The 22,485-nt window shown below is 40.2% G+C and overlaps 1 protein-coding gene across 1 annotated transcript in view; it reads right to left on the bottom strand.

The window, feature by feature from the left end:
• NDST4 (N-deacetylase and N-sulfotransferase 4) overlaps nucleotides 1–16,926 on the bottom strand; it is a 153,401-nt gene extending 136,475 nt beyond the window's left edge. Inside the window, exon 1 of the mRNA XM_009472365.2 lies at nucleotides 16,830–16,926. The gene's annotated coding sequence lies outside the window, so the exon portion shown is untranslated. The remainder of the gene's footprint in view (nucleotides 1–16,829) is intronic.
• Nucleotides 16,927–22,485: the final 5,559 nt, after the last annotated feature.

Below are 22,485 nucleotides of genomic sequence, written 5' to 3'. Positions count from 1 at the left end.
GCAATAGAACTAAATTGCAAAGTTGGGGATGCCAAATTAAGAGTAAATTCCTGTTCCGACTTGATATCTCTGCAGATGTCAGCCCTTACAAAACTGCACTCTTACCTGATCCACTCCTCAAGTGCCTTGTAATCAAGACAGTGTCATTGATCTCTGTCCCATCTCAACACCTACTGTGTGACATTGCAGAATGCAGAATCTATAGTGCCATGGCTCAATGGGGGTCAAAAGGACAGAGACGCACATAAGAAAAGATGAAACAAATAATTTTGAGCTATTATTATACACTCTGTTGTACGTGAAGTTAACATAAAAATAACAGTCTTACAGGAAAATCCTCTGACAGTGCCTCAGGCTGAATAATCTCTTTGCCTAGGAAAAATGTCTCCTTACAAGGGACTCTGGTTTTGTAAGTCAGGTTTTGTCTATGTGTTCATCTGGTGTCTTTCTTAACCGTATCTTTATGAAGATGGTTTCATAATACGTTGCAATGGAATTCTGTAGGTACCGTGGAATTAGTGGAACATCAGCAAGGAGCCTCTTCTAGTACGTATAAAAGAAACTCGAATTCCAGAAACATCAGTTTAGTGTTTAGGAACTCCTGGAAGATATACCAACATTTTAGCAGCTGATAAAAATATACCAGCTGGAAAGTCCATAGGTGGGGGAGGTGTACATATCCTTGAACTGCCTAGATGAATCAAAACCACTTTGAATTCCTTTAGTAAGGACAACGATTCACTCTTTCTGAAAAGAAAAATACTTTGAAACAAATCTTGTTATCCTTTCCCTCCTGTTGTTGCATCATAGGAAGAGAGAACAGAAACTGAAGGCCCAGTTCTTAAATACCACAAGCAGTTCTAGTTTTGTTCCTTCCCAGCTATCAAATATTTCCTGGATTTTCTATTAGTGGTGTAGGGCACGGACTTTGTGATCAAGATCAGATGTTTTGCTTCAGAGAGAGAGGGGCTTGTTAGTTCCTGACAGCTAGCAGAGTTACTGCTGTAGCTTGAGGGGCTGAAAGACAGACAAATTCATTCCTGTGTCTGTCCCGTGATATTTCAGGTATCTATACAGGGTCCTGCAGTTCATTACAGAAAAAAAAAAAACGACCATGGAACTCGAAGTGTTGCGAGTCCTAAATGCTAAAAAATAAGTTGTCTAGCAAATTATGTAATGCTAACAGCGTGTTGATAATAGTCTCCCACTGATGTGTAACCTGTGCCAACAAAGAACAGGAATACTAGCAATTGATAGTGACGTGAGCTGTTCCTGCAGCTCAGATGTTGATGGCTGAATGTTTTTTGTTGCTCAAAGTCAAGTAGGTGATTCCTGCTGAGCCTGATACAGGTATCCATACAGCCAGCAGCTGCTCACTGTACTAGACTTAGACATGTTTTTACATGCTGTACTCTTTGCATATATGCAATTAATGTTACAGAAACGTAGACCCCTCACAGCAGCAGGCAAGACCCTTTCCTACGTCGGGGCCATGCTCAGTACAGGAGAGTGGGGGGTGTATGCGCGTCAGCAGAATCTTGAACATGACATGGATTTGCTATTAATCATTCACCTTTGCATTGAATCTTAAAAAGGACTTAGACTCTACAATGCCTTGTGTTTGGGTAGTGGGCCCTTGCATTAGCATTCAGAGCCTATGCAGGTTGTCTAGGCTTTCTAGACAGTGCAAGGTTACAGCAAAGATGTGCCTGTGCTATGTATTTGAGAGATGTGAGCATGAGCCGAGTACTGCAGTAACATGGTATTTGGCTGACTGTCTAAAGGAATTCAACACAGCCAACATATTAAAGAAGTTCCCTGAAATAAGACTGGCCAGTGCACAGTTACTGAGACCTATCCAAAGTACAGGAGATGCTGAGTTTACTCATGTTGAAGCTACTCCTCAAGAAAATGCCACCTTCCACTGATGAACCTGGAGGTCACCTCCAGAGGGCTGAGATGATTTCACTTATTTCTTTGTAAAGCATAGCTGCCAAAGGAAGAGGACACGTTTGGAAGCTATCGCTCTCCTACTCACCTCGTTACAGTATCTCAATAAGTAAATCACTCAGGCACAGAAAACATAGAAACATTTTCATTTTCTGTTTTAGGTTTTTAAAACCTTCATTGTTCCCCACGCTTCAAACACAAGGGGCTAGGGTCAATGTTGGAAAAATGACCAAATAACACCCACCCCCCCCCGAAGTTTTACTTCAAAATTATTATCCAAATAAATGGGCCAGAGGGACACTACAGGCAAAGTAGTGTTCAGTGGTTCTGGCAGAATTATCGATGGATCGCACAGTAGTCGGATGAGAGCTCTTTTTATTGACTCTATGTTGTAATAAGGAGCCATAGATTCAGTAGCACATCTATCCTTTTAAATAAAAAAAATGCATTACTTCTGAAAATGTGTTATTCTCTGTCTCCATGTGTATAGGAAGCAAGTTCTATATCTGCATTTCAGATATGATTGAAGTGATTCCTGGGTATAATAATTTTAATACGCACATGTCAGCATGCACAAGCACGTGCAGATAGTAAAGTGCTTCAGGATGTTTTGAAATAAGAGGCATGTTACTAATGTATTGCTAGTAAAGACTTTGTCTCATAATGTCATTTGTACAATGCTGATATTTAAGCCATGCCTCTAGTTTTCCATTGTGATTAAACGAGGTGGCTATTTAACTACAAAATGGCACAGTGTTAATGCTCAGCACTATTTATTAACAAAACATGCATATGCATGTTTAGCTCTAAGTGCTGAAGTACTGCATTTAATTCTTGTGCAACCCAGAGTTTGATCAGAGCTAAAATCTTGAATGCGGACTCTGATTTTGATTAGTGGCACTTACGCACTGAGGCAGAGACATTTCGTATTACATGATCTACATTTTAACTCCATTTGGCATAAAGGTAGAATCTTTTTTTTCCTTGCATAAAAAACTGTAAATCAGATAAGAATTGATTATATTTGTTGGTTTAATGAAGTAAGATAGTGGATTTCTGACTAATGCATTGGAAAGTATTTATATAATAGAGAGTCCTGCCATCATAAATCACTTTGTGGTGAATGCAACAATTTTTTATTGGAGGTCACCAGGTTAGCAGCAAAATCAATTCAAATCAAATCAAATCACACAGCTGCTGTATACATCAGAAGACTGCAAAGGAATGCATATACTTATATATTTGCTCACCATGCATGCCTAAATTAAATATTAACAGTTTGCATGAAGATGAAGCTGTCTTGCCTTACAGCCAGTTAATATGCTTTTATGCCAGGCAGTCCAGGTACCTGTTCAATAGAGACTGGCTGGAGTTTACATTTAAAAAAGCAAACTGCATCCTGTCAGCTACAGAATACCTTGACAGTGTTTTCCACTAAAGAGACCAGGATCCAGTTTATCCAGTTTTGAAAATATGATGAATTGCTCTCACAGTTAAATTACTTCTTTTGGCAAGACAAATTCAGTTCTGAAATTTTAAACATTCTTTCATGTTGTCTACATTAATACCCATGGAGCAAAGTTGCTGCAGTGGGTGTTGTTGAAGCCATTTCTGCTTCCTCTATAGCTCAAGTTCAGAGTCTGCTATCTCATAATTATGTTTAATGAGCAAATTCTAAAATACAAGAGTATTTTCCTCCTTTTGTTTTGACAGAACCTGGCACAAGGATACATTGCTCAAAGACTTAGAATAATAGGTCTTAAACTTCTTTTTTTGAATAAGCAGATCTCTGAAACTGAAAACTCTTATGTAGTTATGAGGCAAAAACTAGAAAAGCCTGATAAAGGTTCTACTGATATCCTTTTTTCCTTTGGGAAAAATAAACAGACATTTACTATTCAGTCTGTCCAAGGAAAAGGATCATCGTGTATGTTTGCCTTTTCTTCCCTCCTTTATCTTCTTTTAAGTGGTAGTAATTGATGCAAATTCTTCAAGCAAGCAGGTTTCTTGGAAGATTTTAGTGCCTCTGGTTTGAAATTACTTGAAGTTTCTTGTGCCCACCTGGACTAAGGACTCCAGAAGGGATGATCCCATTAGAAAAGTAGCAAGATAGAAGAGTGGAAGACCTGTGGGGACTGATTTATATCCTCCAGGATCTTATGATTAGTTCATACACCAAAATATTGGTGAATGTCAAAGGACATAGGACACAGAATGGGAAACCTCTGAGCAAAACATCAATACAAAAGTTAAAAGCACTGTCTGAAGGCAGCAGAAATACCACTTAGTCTGATACTCTAATGGAGAAGACTTCCTCTAATATTTATGAGCATCTGTTATGCAGAGGATGCCCCTAGGTTCCTAGATGTGCAAGGGGGAGTCAAGTTATGCTGTGCGTCCTATTTACCACCATGACACAGTTTATCAGCGTTAGGGGTGAAAACTCCATCTCGGTTGTGCCGAGTTCAACAACAAATGTGGCTGCGCTATCAGTACTGACGAACACCGGAACGAAATTAAAACTCTGACCGTTTCCATGCTGTTTTTCATAAACTCATTGAAAACGAAGGTAAAGGGGTATTGTTACAAAGGCTACATACTGAAAGCGACCTAATACGTGATGCGTTATTTGACTGAGAGAAACCTGAGGAAAAAGCCAATCTTATCGAGCTGATTCGTACTAAACCTTCAGTGTCTTCTGGAACACGCAAGTGGTTTGTGGCTCTGCAGTGCCACAGACTTACAGCTTGGCATACTTCTGCTGCCACTGCTGAAGATAAGTCAATGGCTTCCAGTATGTATATTGTCAGAACTTAATTGCTGGTTCATATATCAGTAATATTGTAGACCTTCTAAGCTATATACTTAGTTAACAAAAAGGTCTCTGAACAGGTATCGTTCTGAAGTGCTCTGTTCAAAGTATAAGCTGTAAACTAAATGACAGGAATAATTATAATGTCAAATAGATTAACAGTCAGTGAGTTCCTGGCTACAGAACTACAGGGCATATTTAACAAGTCGGTGATCTAAATTTAAGAGCACAAACTCAAGTCAAATGGACTAAATTCAAGCCTTTTCCTGGGTTCTGCAATTATATAAATGTAATTAAAGAATACTCACTTGGGGAATTAAATAAGGCAAGAACTCCGTCCACTTTTTCCTTACTCTTATTTATGAGTTAAGCTTCAAGTCATGTACAAGGGGCACTGGGAAAAAAAAAAATCCACTCTTTATTTACACCTGTGTAGCTCCATTTGGCCCTAAGCCTGAAATGCCATGAACAAAACAGAACCTCTTTTCATTAGGCTGTGGCCCTTTGAGCGCGGTAATACAATAAAATGGGAAGAAGCAATATAGAATGAGATGAAGAAAATCTTAAACCCATTCCTGAGACCTATAGACTTGCATGAATTAAACAAAATAACTTTCATGTGTGCTAGATCCTTCCTTATATTTCATATCACAGGAGATGTATGTCGCCATCTATTAATACCGTAAATAATTTGAGCCAACATAGAGCAGGCTAATTTTCAAATATCTGAGGTATCTAATAAGAATGAAAATTAACTCTTCCTTTCAGAAGCTAAAAATTGATTATATAATTATATATTATGAATTATAAATGTATATATTTTACATACTTTTATATATAAACATAAGTTATAAAGGTATATATTATAAATTATATAATGAGGCACCTAAATAAAGTTTCAGCACCAACATATGATAAATGTGGATTTGTTTCACCTTAAACAATTACAATTGGTATACCTTTCCCTCCAATTATTTTTAACCCCTAAAATCCTGCTTTGCTTGTAAATTGTGATGTTCCGAAGGCCGAGAGAAAACTGTACTTAGAAATATGCTGCTAAAAATACTATAACACAGGAATAAGCAAGAGGCCTACTGGGAGCTGACTAATGGAGTGTTTCCTGGCATATATGAATACCCAATGTGGTGCAGGCTGAAATCTAACTATTGTACATCATACCGACAAAAAGCTAGTTCTTAATGCTAGAATTAACTTGACTTACGTGAAACATTCATAGCTTGCAATCTTGTTTTTCGTGTTTCACTGGAAAAAGCCATGCCTGATGTTTTCTGCTGTAACACATTAAATTTAATGTAACTGAACTTGATTCTGCAAGGTGGGTAAGCAGTATTTCCTGTGCTAAATTTACCTCTAACAGAGAGGTTACTCAGACTCAACCGATATAACTCATATGATGCATTATTCACAGTAGTGGATTTATTCTTAATCCCATCAGTTTTATCTCCAAAGACATGGGATGGTCCTTTTGAGGAAAAGTAATCTTAAAGATGTTAATAAAAACTATGCTAGTAATGGCCGTGAAAAGCATTGATTGAAAGTTTGGTAAATCTTTGCTCCAAAACTGGAAACTGGGTCTAATTTTTCTCACCTTCACATAACAAAGTTTTGTTGGGTTTATTTTGGCCTATTTAATCCTGCTTAGTCTTTCTATTACTGATTTTCAAGACAGAACTTATGGAAACAGGTAATAATTTTGCTTTTCCTCAATGTGCAAAGCACTGCACAACAGAGAGTACAAAACACGCCAAATTTTGCAGGGTGCAAAACACTATTAAATCACGCAATTTTTTTCTATTAAAGCTATGAGGCTTTTTGCTGCATGAAGACTTTTCGTTTTTCTTGGAGTGGATTATCGATCCCTCTGCAATCAGTCACCACTTACCACACTTCAATTAGAGATGATTGCTATTTCCAGGTTATATGGGTAAGTTTACAGATGGTAAGACTAAAATATTGTTATTACTAATGACATTATGACATAATGATGTAGGGAATATTATTTTAAATATATAGGTGGGATTGAATAAAGCTGAAACGGTTTGAAAGGTGATATTGCCTATGATATAAAATTAAGATCTCAAAGACTCAGCCAGTGTCAGCGTGCATACCACATCAGATAAGTCACAAAGACAGAATGCTTGAAAAAAAAATTTGTATTCCACACAGGGCAAATTTATAAAAACCCTAGGTACAACAAAAGTCAAGGATAAAAATGGCCATTGTCATCAGTAAAGGGAAACGGCGGGCTGACATGAGGCACCTTTCTGGCAAACCTGTTCTCTCAGCTTGAGATGCCAGGCCCTGACAGCTGAGTCATTTTGGGGTTTTCTCAAAATGGATCCTGCTCTCGAGTTCTGCTCAGTTCAGTGTCTTTACACAAGTCCATAAAGATGCTTGTGGTGTTTGGGATGTAGGTGCCTGAGCAAAGTCAGCTACCCAAGTATGTACCACACTCTGACAAATTCAAGCGTGAAGGTGGGTATGACCAAGAAAGGCGATAGAGAAATGCCTGGTTTTCAGAAGCTGGGTGCTGGCAAGGAACCATGAGAAAGTTTTCAGAGTGACAGAAAACTTGCCTCCCCAAAATTCAGTGCCACCTGGAATACAATGTTTCTAGAATAAAACATTTCAGAGAGAGGTATCAGTGGAAAAGTTAGGTAAAAAAACCCTACCTGTCCCATTGGAGGAGAAAGTGTACTTCTTTATATAAAATCTTCATAAAATGAGCACATCCCAACACTTCCTAAAGGAGCTAGGGAACGATGAAAGTCACTTTGGTCTTCTGAGGACAACAGTAAATGTAAATCCTGATGCTGCTTTTCAGAATAAGAAGCATATTAAGAGTTGGGTGTAGATAGCCAAGATTGTGCAGAAGAAAAACAGGTACTGGCAGACAGGTACAGGTCATCAGGAGTTTGATTCAGGTACCAGGCTAAACAGTTCCCCCAAGTCACTCCGTGTCCCTATCATTGCTGCTGTTTCTGTTTCATAATTGCTCTCCTTTCCAAAACAACTCCCATTAATTTTTGACCTAGCCCCATGTTGCTTCTTTTAGCAGGTCGTTGCCCTTCTCAGTTGGCAAAAAGTTCGTTCTTAAAAGTAAGCGCGCCGCCCTGCTGTATGTTCAGAAGTTATGGCTGCAGCTTTACCGTTTCAGAGTCAAAAGGTTTTGCTTATCTTTTTACCTGTAGCGTGACTCATGGCCGAGGTGAGCCGCTCCGGCGCGGGCACGATCGTGAGGGGGGGGGTCCCGAGGCGGGAAAACGTGAGGGGAGCGGAGAGGCCGCCCGGCAGCCCCCGCGGCAGCGGCTGAGGAGACCTGGGCGGGGCCGGCAGCGGCGGCGGGAGATTTGAGGGCGGGTGTGACCGGCGCTGGCGCTCGGTCCCCGAGGCGAGCGGCTCCGGTGGCAGCACGATGGACGACAGAGGGCTCCAGCGGGGTGCCTGAGCCGGGGGAAGCCTGAGGAGGGCGGCGCCCGCCGCTCCCTCCTGGGCTGAGGAGACCTGGGCGGGACCGGGAGCGGCGGACGGCAGCAGTGAGCGCACCTGTGGGAGGCGCGCGCGGGCAGAGGAGCTCCTCCGCTTCGTGACAGGAATCCGGGAGGAGGTGAGTAGGTCGAGGAGTACGAGGGAGTCTGAGAGAGAGGTGACTGGAACTGCACCCCCCCTTCCCTGAGGCAGGCCCGACAGGCAGGCAGGATGCATACTGTGGGGGATTCCCGTTCCTCCTCACCGCTCACAGCAGAACGCGGTGACTTAAGGGATAATGGGGAATGGCGGCAAGTTCCTGCCCGGCGCATCTCCTCTGTGACCACCCCATCTTCCCAGGTGCCCTTGCATAACAGGTACGAGGCTCTGCACGTAGAAGGAATGAGGAGGGTGAGGGTTCATCTCGGTTGGAAGTGTCACCGAGGCTAAGTTGGCCTACGCGCTGTGTCCAAACCACTTCCATAAAGAAAAATAACTATTGACCTCTTAGATACATTGCTTTTAAGCTCTTCCCGCTATTTCAGATACTTCTGAAGCAGCTTTGAGCTGTCTTGATTACTTTTGGAGCTGAGTTCTCAATTACTCTGTGTAAAATGCCCTTTCGTTTTACCAGCGTAGAAACCACCAGACTGCATCTGTCTCAACTGAGTAACATCATATCTACTTTTTGCCCATCCCTTCCTCTTAGGTACATAGCTCTCTGTCATTAAGGCTAATATTTATAAGTTACCTGCAGGAGGTTCTGTGTTTTCTGGAAACTGGCATACAAATGTCTGCTTAGGAAGACTTTTTTTTTTAATGTTGCCTCAAGCCAGTGTGTTAAGAATTTTGTCAAATGCCGTCACTACAAATAATGAGGAAAAAAGGAAATGAAAACTAGCCTCCGTAAACACAGACAAAATGGGATTTGGTATTGGTAGTGAGGAAGACATAGTATTTTGCATGATGGTTGTGCAACTATTTTTCTTTCCAAAAAAGTTGATGTTGCAGTATATAAAGTACATTGTAACTGTAGCAGGCTGACTTACTGAAGTGTGTACGGTGGTGGGGAAGGAATTAACGCAAAAATTTAGAGCAAGCTTTTAAAGCTTTCAGCACAAGAAACTTCCTTTTATGTCAACAAACCACTGTCTTGGAGCCTTGGAGCGTTTGGGCCCTGGTTTTCGTAATGCCATTTCACACGCCATGAAGGCTTACTGCCTTCTTTGTAAATACATGTCAGGGAATTGTCAAGTCAGACTTGTAAATCAAATCAAAAGATGCTGGGGAGGACCCTTTAAGATTTGGGCTGCTCAGGCTCCAAGCCTCTCCAATTCAACAGGTCTCACTGAAAGCAGCTCGGTTTCCCCATGGTCTGATTCTATAGTTTATAGAGATGGTATGTCAAAGGACTGAGGCATGAACAAGAATGAAAAAGAAAACGCTTTAAACTTGAAGGAGAAGCATTTTTTTCAGAAACCTGTTTGGCTCGCTGAGCACGTTTCTCCACCGGTGCAGAACTAGCAAGCGTCTTCAGGCAGAACTCCTATTCGTATGGCAAACATGCATGCGGCACTCTCTGATACAGTGAAAATGGAGTATATAGGGTGTTAAAACGTTTAACACAATCATTTCCATGGATTTATATAGCATTTAGTCTTTTATAAGCTGACACGCTAACAAAACTATTCTAACCACCGTGCTTAATATACATTGTTAACTCTTGGTGACGTGACTGCAAGGGTCCAAGACTGCTTATTCTCACAAAAAAAAAAAAAAAATAAATCTGTTTTACTTGGAGGGAAAAGGATGACATTTAACAGAGGAAAGAGTAGCTGCTGTGTACCAAGGGAATCTGCAGTGCAGTGTAACTAAGGATGAAAATAGTTCATAGAACATCAAATTCTAAGTAAAGTTATTCTTCAAATTTTATTTGCTCCTAAGTCAAGTCAGTTTTCAGTGGAATGATTTTCACTTGTATCTGCTCTTAATGTACTGTTAACTTGTTGCAAATCTTGCAAGTTACAAAAAGCTTTTGCCTTCGAAGTTCCTTGGAACAGAAGTTTTCATCCTGACTTAAGGCCTAATGTTATCAGGTGAGGAGCAGCCTCCATACCCAAGTATGTACCACACTCTGACAAATTCAAGCGTGAAGGTGGGTATGACCAAGAAAGGCGATAGAGAAATGCCTGGTTTTCAGAAGCTGGGTGCTGGCAAGGAACCATGAGAAAGTTTTCAGAGTGACAGAAAACTTGCCTCCCCAAAATTCAGTGCCACCTGGAATACGATGTTTCTAGAATAAAACATTTCAGAGAGAGGTATCAGTGGAAAAGTTAGGTAAAAAAACCCTACCTGTCCCATTGGAGGAGAAAGTGTACTTCTTTATATAAAATCTTCATAAAATGAGCACATCCCAACACTTCCTAAAGGAGCTAGGGAACGATGAAAGTCACTTTGGTCTTCTGAGGACAACAGTAAATGTAAATCCTGATGCTGCTTTTCAGAATAAGAAGCATATTAAGAGTTGGGTGTAGATAGCCAAGATTGTGCAGAAGAAAAACAGGTACTGGCAGACAGGTACAGGTCATCAGGAGTTTGATTCAGGTACCAGGCTAAACAGTTCCCCCAAGTCACTCCGTGTCCCTATCATTGCTGCTGTTTCTGTTTCATAATTGTTCTCCTTTCCAAAACAACTCCCATTAATTTTTGACCTAGCCCCATGTTGCTTCTTTTAGCAGGTCGTTGCCCTTCTCAGTTGGCAAAAAGTTCGTTCTTAAAAGTAAGCGCGCCGCCCTGCTGTATGTTCAGAAGTTATGGCTGCAGCTTTACCGTTTCAGAGTCAAAAGGTTTTGCTTATCTTTTTACCTGTAGCGTGACTCATGGCCGAGGTGAGCCGCTCCGGCGCGGGCACGATCGTGAGGGGGGGGGTCCCGAGGCGGGAAAACGTGAGGGGAGCGGAGAGGCCGCCCGGCAGCCCCCGCGGCAGCGGCTGAGGAGACCTGGGCGGGGCCGGCAGCGGCGGCGGGAGATTTGAGGGCGGGTGTGACCGGCGCTGGCGCTCGGTCCCCGAGGCGAGCGGCTCCGGTGGCAGCACGATGGACGACAGAGGGCTCCAGCGGGGTGCCTGAGCCGGGGGAAGCCTGAGGAGGGCGGCGCCCGCCGCTCCCTCCTGGGCTGAGGAGACCTGGGCGGGACCGGGAGCGGCGGACGGCAGCAGTGAGCGCACCTGTGGGAGGCGCGCGCGGGCAGAGGAGCTCCTCCGCTTCGTGACAGGAATCCGGGAGGAGGTGAGTAGGTCGAGGAGTACGAGGGAGTCTGAGAGAGAGGTGACTGGAACTGCACCCCCCCTTCCCTGAGGCAGGCCCGACAGGCAGGCAGGATGCATACTGTGGGGGATTCCCGTTCCTCCTCACCGCTCACAGCAGAACGCGGTGACTTAAGGGATAATGGGGAATGGCGGCAAGTTCCTGCCCGGCGCATCTCCTCTGTGACCACCCCATCTTCCCAGGTGCCCTTGCATAATAGGTACGAGGCTCTGCACGTAGAAGGAATGGGGAGGGTGAGGGTTTATCTCGGTTGGAAGTGTCACCACTTGGTAGTGCGGGAGACATAGTATTTTGCATGATGATTGTGCAACTATTTTTCTTTCCAAAAAAGTTGATGTTGCAGTATATAAAGTACATTGTAACTGTAGCAGGCTGACTTACTGAAGTGTGTACGGTGGTGGGGAAGGTATTAACGCAAAAATTTAGAGCAAGCTTTTAAAGCTTTCAGCACAAGAAACTTCCTTTTATGTCAACAAACCACTGTCTTGGAGCCTTGGAGCGTTTGGGCCCTGGTTTTCGTAATGCCATTTCACACGCCATGAAGGCTTACTGCCTTCTTTGTAAATACATGTCAGGGAATTGTCAAGTCAGACTTGTAAATCAAATCAAAAGATGCTGGGGAGGACCCTTTAAGATTTGGGCTGCTCAGGCTCCCAGCCTCTCCAATTCAACAGGTCTCACTGAAAGCAGCTCGGTTTTCCCATGGTCCGATTTTATTACGAACCCTGCTCTGTGTTCTGTCTCAGATCTATGTACCCTTGGGACGAGGCCTTGGGTTTAATATAGCAAAATTAACTTTTCTCTAAAGAAAATGTATTTCTCCCGTTTGGATAAAATTTTGAGAGCCAGAATATAAAGCATTGACTGAACTGAGCCACTTATGGGTGGTGACAATATGTTCCAAATGTCTGTCTGGGAAAGCTGGTATAAGAAACTTTTCTGTCTCCTTCTGACCCCTCCCTCCTTTATCCTTGTGAGAGGAGATGGTTCAAGTGGACTGCAGCAGGTTATTTTTCTCTGGAAAGGAAATACTCTACTGATGGGAACTGACACCTCTTTGACCACATTGCTTAAACAAAACCCGTAACAGAGAAAGGCATATCATATAACTTTGAGTGTTTCCCATCTGAAATAAGGTTGAACCTAAAGATTTTCCTTTATTCCCCCAGTGGAACAGAAAATGACAATTGTTTCTGTTGTGCAGGGAGATATAATTCATTGTCAGCTTGTGAATTTGGCTAGACACACCAAACATTGGTGTTTGTCAGTGGCTTGATATAAAAAATAAATGCACACAATGCCATACAAAATGTCCATCACAAGAGTGCTCTCCTGTGACATGCAGTCTAAAAGCTATAGTAACTGAAAATTTCCTGTCCGTTATAGTGTAGAAGACTCGCTTTCAATTAAACTAGGTATAGCACTTAATGAAAAGTTTAAAGGAGAATAGTTTCCTTCATGACTTTTCTGCAAGTGTGTATGGACTACTTTGCAGTCCTATTGGTGGGAGCTGGTAGAAGCTTATGTTTCTCCCAAAATCTTCTTTTCCAAGTGTGCTTGTTGCACATTTTTTTCTTTCTGCTGCTTCATCTTCAGGAAGCAAAGTCTGCTCAATGGTGGGATAGTCAGTTCTGTCTGCCAACTCAGCTGTTCTGAAGTGTTTGTGTGATGAGTTCCTCATTTACATCAAAGTTTGCCCAATAAATAATTTTTTTAGATTTTGCAAATAAATTATAAAAGAAGGGCGAACACATGTTTAAATGTCTAAGATGCCTGAAAAATGAAGTATGTTACATGTTGCGAAAGGGTGCGGTGTGTTGTCTGATAGTCCTAGGCTGGTGTCAGTACCTTTGCTCGAATTATCTAATACTAAAGATGGTAGTTCTGTAAATATTGCATTTCAAATTGAAAGAGTGAGGCTATACAATGTGCTTCTAGAAGAGGTAGTACTGAGCCTTGTATACAATGCAGAGAGTCAGAAGGTATTTATTGGTTTCTGGCACTTAAGAGCTGAAGGAATCCTCAGTCAACTGTCCCATAAGGGAAACCCTTCCAGAAGGGAATCACGGGTTTGTCTTTCAGACCATGCATCTGATGCAGAAGAGCTGGGAGGAAAATACTTCCACTCCTTAGTCTGATGAAACAGATGATGTACCTGTTCCAGCATTTGCAATAAACAAGGATAACCTAGAGACCATTCTAAAAATGGTCATTCTAAGCTTTCTAACTCATTCTTCTTTGGAGGACCTTCCCAAAAAAAAAAAAAATTCAACAGACTGCTACAGAAACATATTTTTCCTAATGATAAAATAAAGCTAAAGGCGGGAGGAAATCCTGGAAGATTTTTTTTTTTTTTTTCATGGTAATGTTCTGAAAGATGAGTTTTGCTCATTGAAAACTATCAGAATTTTTTCAATAATCTGAAAAGCATTTCAATGTTTATGTGCACATGGCTTAGAAAAAAAAATTGAGTATCACATCAGCTTTGAGTATGTTTTTATCTACAGAACTTTTAATAAAGTATTATTTAGGGCAAGCAAAATACTGTAGAAGTGTACAAAAGCTTCCGCACCTAAGGAATGTACAGGAGTCTCCCTTGATTTCAGAGTTTCTTTTGTAGCGTTTGGAAAATGTGAAGGCAGTTTTGTTCCGTGGATAGAATAAATTGGGAAAATGTGGGAAAGGACAACCTAGACAATTTGGAACAAGTAAGCCAAAACTGGGATGGTAGAAGCAAAAAAAAAAAGTCTGTTTTACTTGGAGGGAAAAGGATGACATTTTAACAGAGGAAAGGGTAGCTGCTATGTACCAAGGGAATCTGCAGTGCAGCGTAACTAAGGATGAAAATAGTTCATAGAACATCAAATTCTAAGTAAAGTTATTCTTCAAATTTTATTTGCTCCTAAGTCAAGTCAGTTTTCAGTGGAATGATTTTCACTTGTATCTGCTCTTAATGTACTGTTAACTTGTTGCAAATCTTGCAAGTTATAAAAAGGTTTTGCCTTGGAATTTCTTTGCAACAAAACTTTTCATCCTGACTTAAGGCCTAATGTTATCAGGTGAGGAGCAGCCTCCAATATTTTAAAGGTAAGAGTATGCCTACTATGACATACAGTAGCCTTCAAGTTAAAACCCATAATGCTTGATATCTTGCTGCTATTAATGCTGAAGGAAAAACTGAAGACCAAAATGGACCCATAAATGTATTTGAAAGTATCAAACTGTTGGTATTGGTAACACAGGCAGAGAAGTAGAGTCAAGATTTTTGACTGGATGATGCTGTAACAGCGGTACCTGACTGCAGCAGAATTAAGAGGTCACCAAAGGATGAATGAGAAGTTCAAGGGCTTATGTAGGTAAGACTTTATACTGTAGTACTTTAAGGCATCTCATTTTTTAACTGTAGAGAAGCTTTGCTCATAACTGAACAGAAATCAAAAGCAACAGGAAGGCTTTACCTGCAGTGCTGCTCAGCCACTTCCTTCCCCTCCCCTCCGACATGCAGGGTCTCCCTTCCTCTCACCTTCTGTTAGTTCTTTCTAACAGTTATTCTTCTGTTGTCCCCTTTGGCCTCCTATCAGGGATACTTTTCTTCTCTACTTACACCTGTCCCCTCTATTTCCATGCTTTTGTTTCTATTTATTTATCTGTTCCACTGAGATGATCAGGAAGCAGAGCAAGAGTTACTGTAACATGCAACTTGTCTGTGTGCTAGAAAATCATCTGCCCTGTCTGCAGGGGATGTAAAAGGGTGAGGTGGTGTTCCAGCAGTAGCACTGCTATGATGAGTGTAGAAGAGGAAGAGCATGAGGAAGACTTATGGAGATAGACTTCAGATGAAGACAAAAGTAGTTTAGTGTTGTGCCCTGTAGGAAAGGATCTTCCCTGACAACTTCAGCCACTGCTCAGTTGTGGAAGTAGCAGCTTCTGTATTATAGAGACAGGCTTCTAGGCTTTTATAGGAAAGACATCAAGAAACTATTTTGAACCCAGCCTGATCTTTCCATGCCCAGCTCAGAAAACAGTTCAGCAGCCAGTATAACACTGGCTGCAATGTACAGTATAATTTGGTTCCAGAGCACTAGTAACCTTGGAGGTTTATGACAAAGCTAAAGGAGCTGCTGTAATAAAAGGGACATTCAAGGTCAATGTTTTTTCCTTTGTCTCATTTAAAAGAAAAAAGTGTGAACAATTCCTTTCCTCAAGTTATACTGGTGGAAAATGTTACCGCTTTAAAAAAAAAAGTTCATCAGACTTGCTTATGCAGATATCCATGGATATCTTGCTACAGAATCATTTTCCTTAGTAATGAGGGAAAGTTATTTAGCCATTATCAGTAAACAGTGCATCTTAGAAAGCTTGATGCTTTTCTTGACATTTTAATCTCTTTCTATATCCCAGAAAGCAAACAGCATCATGATTTTTCTCAAAGTATTAGTGAGATTTATTTTAAACCCCCACAACCAAGCTATGTAAACAGGTGTTAAGTCCTTTAGTGATGGCTCAACTGTTACAGAGCTCTAAAGTAATGTTATTTTTTTTCTGTCAAAATGCTTTTCATCTTATACTAGGATTATATGAGTTTTGATGCCTTACATAGGATTAAATTTTTAACTGTCAAAAAGTTTTTTTCCAGAAATGATTTTCACTTTTTGTAGTCAGAGTCCATATGCAACTGGCTTATTAGGTAAAGACCATCTCCATAACAACTGGATAGTGCAGGACACATCTTCAGTTAATGATTTTGAAGTGTACTAATTGTAGTTGTGGACTGCTTGAGACAGTCTCTTAAGGCATGAAAATATTGAATAACTTCTGTCTGTCTTCATCTCAGTGTCTGTTTGTTCTAGAAGATTGTTATACATGACTTAAAAAAAAAACAAAGGAAATGTAACAGCTATTGCAGTTAGTCAAATGATAGAAAAGTAGCAGTTCCAATGAAAATGTTAAATATTTTCTGTGATATCATAGCTTGCAAAGACTGGTACGTTTTTGCTGCTCTGTGTAATAACAATAGGCATCTGTATGCTGCTGCTTCTGAGATTCAGACCCTCTTTGCTAGCTGTATTTCATTAACTTTTATAAACCTCTTGCCTTCAATAACAGCAAATGAAACTCTGGCACAATGTCTCCCTCTAGGCCACAGACAACTCCAACTTCCAATAATTCAGTGTTGGAGTTGAATAAAAGACAAATTATTCTGTCATGTGTCAGTAGCTACAATACATCAACCAGTAATACAAGGTACTTACTGTGAAAGAAGCAGGGATATTTTCAATTACTGCCAGCTACTTAATTATCCATGGCGCAAGGGTGTGTGAAGTCGCGCGGCTCTGTGTTGTACAAAGCGCTGCTTCCTGTTTGGCTCCAAACCTTGGGTTTCCTGTGTTCGGGCACATGGGACCAGAAACAAAACTTGAGGTTTCAGTGGTTTTTTTTATGTTAGTTTAAGAAAGTACAACATGTGATAAACTTAGCTCTGTGAAAAAGGTTATACCGAGGGGTAAAAAAAAAAAAAGTATACCCTCTGGATAGTATGTGTTTGTCTACAGCAGAGCTGAAGTCGAGTGGAGCACAGCAACCACAAACACTCTAAAACTTTTGCTTTCTTATGAACAGACTTTCTCGCTCAAAGCAAAACAATATAGCTTGGTATAGTAGTTCACTGATATTTTCCAGCCTTCATTTATTCTTATCCTAATGGTCTAACGTATGGGCCTCGCACATAGAGCATCTGTAATGGTTGAGAAGTGATTCTGGTGACCAGGCTGAAGAGCCACCCTGCTCTAAAGAGGGGCAGAAACTGTGTTCTGGTAGTGTCCTTCCCAGACAGATTTACCTGCTTTTACCCTCTTGAACTGCTGCAGCTTGTTTTGTTCCCTAGCAAATGTTTTTGTCTTTTTTTTTTTTTTTTTTTTTTTTTAAACTTTGTAAGACTCCAGCACCTTGCTACTTTTTCAGTTTGGCAGAGACTTTGATGCTAAAAGGCAACCTACTGAAAACAGTAATCTGTAAGTTACAGAAAGCAAGCAGTGTTTTTATGTAATTTGCTTTTTTTTAAAAAAAAAAAAAAAGAAAAGCAAATGCTCTAGACAATATTGAGTTATTGTCTTGCAGAATTCTACACAATAAGTATTTAAATTCAGGTTTCTAAAATGAAATTTTATCTTCCTGTAGGTTTAGATAAGAATCTTGATTCAAAGTATTTTATAGAAATATGATATTTTCAGGATGGTACCCCAAAGACTCGATAGAAGACTGCTACCGCACATATATCAAAGAAATAGGTCAGAATCATGCTTTTGTTAGTTCATACATTTTTTCCCCCCTATTTGCTATCTTTGATATCTTTCAGAATTAAAAATAAGATGTTTCTTCAGTAAGGCAGGACTCACTTTTAGGAGGAGGCTGAACCTGAGTGACAGAGAACAGCCATTATGAGCACTTGTCTAGAAGGTAGTGTCCCAGCTACCTAACTGGTGGAAATGATTACCCAAGAAACCACCCTGCTTGGACTTTTGACTGTTTATGAAGCAGTGGCTAAACAAATTTCATAGACTAGATTCAGCCCCTTCCTGGACATGTCTTCTACAGAGCTCCTCTTAAGTTAGAAAATGACTTCCCATACAGGCAATTAAAGAATACTGGCAAACATTTTTCGCTACAGCTTCTGTTCCCCTCATCTTACTGTGTCACTTCAAGTGAACAAATACCTGCTTTTGCTCTTGCAATTAACTTCCTGAAAAATAATAAGTTAGGAGCAGTTTCATTTGTCCAAATACTTCAAAATACTTATGACCTCAATTGGTACAAGTTTTCCCTCTCTTTAATAACTCAGCAGTGAAAATAAAGGTGTTCTTCCCTTTTTTTTGAGGATTTGAGTATGTGTCCATGAATGACAGTCATCTTAAGAGACCTGACTTCAAATAGAAAGGTCTCATATTGATGAGCTTTTTACGTAGCAGGCAACATTTTGGAAAAAACAATGCCAAATAATGTTTTCTTTTTTTGGACTACAAAGTGTTATTTCTCCCCTACTAAAAAAATAAAACAAAACAAAAAACCCACAAAAAAAAAAAACCCACCCAAAATCTGACATTGCAGGCATGTGTGGGACCTTAGTGGGAGCAGATTAGTATATAAGGATTCAGCCAAAATTCTTCAGTTAGATAGAGGCTGATTTTCTTGAGGCTGTCTCTCTTCTATTCTGGGAGGTCTTTGCTTATTCAGATTTCAGAACACAAAGCACCTTGCTTGATAGGTGTTGCTGTCACGTATGTCTGTGGGGTTGTACTGGTTTTGGCTGGGATAGAGTTAATTTTCTTTACAGTAGCCTGTATGGTGCTATGTTTTGGATTTGTGACCACAAATGTGTTGATAACACATCAATGCTTTAGCTATTGCTGAACAGTGTTTACGCAGCGTCAAGGGAGGGGTGGACAAGAGGCTGGGAGAGGGCACAGCCAGGAGAGCTGACCCAAGGTGGCTGAAGGGATATGCCATACAATATCACATCATGCTCAGCACGAAAACTGGGGTTGGGGTGAGGAGTTGGCCAGGGTTTGCTGTTGTTCAGGGACTGGCCAGGCAGCAGTTAGCTGGTGGTGAGCGATTGCCTTTTGCATCATTTGCTTTTGTTTTATTGTCTCTTTCTCTTTTACTTATTAAGGTATCTTTATCTCAACCTAAAAGTTTTCTCACTTACGGCCTCCAGATTTTCTCCCCTCTCCTGCCAGGCAGTGAGTGAGCAACTGTGTATTGCTTAGCTGCCTACCACGGTTAACCCGCAACAGGGGTCACGGCCAGTTCAGAAAAATTGCATGGCTACTGGAAGCTAGAAATTACCTGATTTAATGCTGTCAGTCCTTAACTTCTAGTTCACAGAATTATACAAATCGCTCCTGTGATTTATTGCACAGCTGGTTATCAGGAGAGGACAAATATATTTCATTTTTGCTAAGTAATGTATGTATGCATGCATACAACAAGCTACTTTGTCAATGTCGCATTAATTATCCAATAATATTGAACCTAATTCTTGCTGTAAACTTAGATGTGCATTTCCTTGCATCATAATAAATTATGTACTAAACCATACCTGTTACTGCAAAAAAGTTTCTAGTAAAGCTCATCCCTGCCAATTAGCTTAAAAATGAATAGCAAGAGATTTCCCCTGTCCTCTACTTATTACTTCAGGTATTATAAATGTTGTCCTTCAGTTTGTATAGGCAGACTTTGCTGCTTAATAAGCGTCATCATATGGTTGTTCTGTTGCAGGAATAGCAGTCAAATTAGTACATTCAAATTTTCTCTTCCTGGCCTAGATATCAGTCAAGAAATCTGTAATCATTGCATCTAGTTTCCCTGGTCCTATGCTCTGTAAAGCTAAGTACTTCAGTTCTTTATGATCTTTCATCAGGATTCTCTGCAAGTGACCTTACAATAACTGTTTCAGTTTTGAAAACATGTTTGTTCAAATGGATCCTCTGGATTATATTTCTTGCTTTTAAAAAAACCCAAACAATAACAACAAAAAAACACAAATCCTGTGCTCTGGGTATTTAAGAACTCGGAGAAAGCATCATGACTTGTTATTGCTCTGTTGGAGGGAACTGTGAAAATTATCTTCATCTAGTTTTGGTCTTTGTTTTATGCTTGGCAAATAAAAGAAATAGGAGAAAAATAGGCAAGTTATAAGAAAAGTTGGGGTTGTTTTTTGTAGTTGAAAACTAGCAAACCTAGTTATTGGCTGACTATCAAAACCCTTTAGATCTGTCAAAATACTATAGTACAAAATAAGATGGACAAACCATTGCATCTGATGAACAGGAACATGGAAAGAAAAATCAGGTTAGATAAACATAAAAGAAAAAAGTAGGAATATTTTGTTTTCTGGCAACTTCCTAGCAATATACTGCAGTCCAGAAATGGTTCCCTGTAAATTCATTCCATATGACAGTGATGTGAAATCTTACAGCTTGTATTGTAAGCTATCCTTTTTGTTCAGACAATAGAAAGCTCTGTTCTTGACAGCACCAAAATTGAAACCCAGAAGGTGATAGGACTTCACTTCTAATCGGCAATTTTACATTTGATGCTTGTGTTAGTGATGAATAACCCAAAGCTGTCATTAAAGATGCTGGGATGGCTTCTCTGCTGCACTGAGTTTCTACTTTATTCAGCAGATATAGAGGGACCATCAGGGTACAATTTTTAGTTCTCAGTCTGTCTAGCTCCACAATTGTTTAAAGCCATCCAAATAATTTCCTAACATCAGCAGGTATGTTTCAGGACTTGATCAAATAACTTAAGGATAGCAAAGACCAGTGGGCAGTGCCTTCTATCCCTGTGGATTTAGATGCAATATCTCAGGAGTCAGGGAAGCCCCAATTCAGGTTTTTCTCAAGAGGGAAGACTCACTAAGCACAAACTGCTTTCTCTTCCTATTTTTGGCTGCTTGATTTAGTGGGATACTTGCCCTATTTATTCGGTCCTTGCTGTTCGTTCTCTTACTGAGAGTTTGTACTGATAACATAGGAAACAGACATGTACCTATTGCTTTCAGATGTGTGTTACCTGAGTATCTGAACAGATCTGGAACCCTTTTCAAGAAAGTTTTCAAGAAAGTAACTTGTGCTATATACAGTAAGATATAAGTAAACTCAGGAGCCGTGTTCAGAGTTAAAGTCAGTGTAATTCTGCTATTATTAAAAAAAAACCAAAACAAAACCAAAAAACAACAAACCAACCAACCAACAAAACCAACCAACCAGAAAAAAGCAAAACAAAAAACACCCCTTCCCCCCCCCCCCCCAATAGGCAAAGATGCTTTTAAAGTACTCTTTGATCACTGCAGAATACCTCTTTTAAAAAATATTTTCTTATGACCTTTAGACTTCTGCTGTTTGTACAGAAAAACCTACTGACAGTAACTGGCTGACCACACTCACCTTCCTTTACAAAGGAAAACTTACTCCTCAGAATATTCCCTTTTTCCAGAAAGTTCTTGAGCGGTGATGCCAAGATGTCCTGTCTCCAGCTACTCTTTCCTAGTTAAGCCCACATGAAAGGATAATGATTGGTGGGGTATGTTGTGTCCTGACAGAAGTTCTGTTCGCGAAGGTCATGGAAAATGGTTAATCAGGCTAAGGCAAGTTTTTCTATGCTTTCTATGGATTTATCTGTGGTGTGAAGGTTATGGCATGCTGTGCCCTGTGGACCAGTTCTCTGGAGGCTGGCTACATTTTATGTTTGGCAAACTTCCCTTCACCTGGGGAAGTCTACACAACTGAAGAATCTACATCATTTGATCCTATGTGTGGGTTAGTATCATGTGCTTCTCTTCCTCATAATGGCACTTGCACAGTGTAAGGCAGGATTTGATTAATGAGAAGACAGATATTTTTTTAAGAATAGCTGAGATCCTTTATGTCCCTCAGTTATAGTACAAGGAAATCATCACAGCAGGTCTGGCAGGACATGCTTCATTCATCTCTTAAGGCTTATTATCTGAACAAGCTTACAGAAACATGTCAATGAATGCCTTAAGACTATGACAGCTCATTAATCATGGAGTCCTACAATAAAAATAGACTTAAAATGCATTCATTACTTCTCAAACAGTTACATTTGTTGGAGTTTTTCTTAGCTAATGTTAAATGATAGCTAATTTTCCATAAATAACACTCACTTTACTGATTATTTAGAAAAAATGAAGCAAAGTTTTAACAGAATAATATCTTGAATAACAACATGTGTAAATACAGATTAATGAGCTTGAAATTCTAAGTCAAATTCTGTGCTGAAATATTTATTCCTTTAAAATGGAGCTAATTAAGGGTTATTTTCCTGCAATTTTATTACATGATATCACTTTTACAACTAAAGAAGTCATCTAGAATAAAAGAT

The sequence above is a fragment of the Nipponia nippon genome, unplaced genomic scaffold (genome assembly GCF_047370975.1).
Source record: "Nipponia nippon isolate SJK-2023a ecotype South Korea unplaced genomic scaffold, ASM4737097v1 scaffold_6, whole genome shotgun sequence".
NCBI classification, from domain to species: domain Eukaryota; kingdom Metazoa; phylum Chordata; class Aves; order Pelecaniformes; family Threskiornithidae; genus Nipponia; species Nipponia nippon.
The sequence above is the reverse complement of the archived record's forward strand: the minus strand, read 5'-3'. Positions and strand labels throughout refer to the sequence as shown.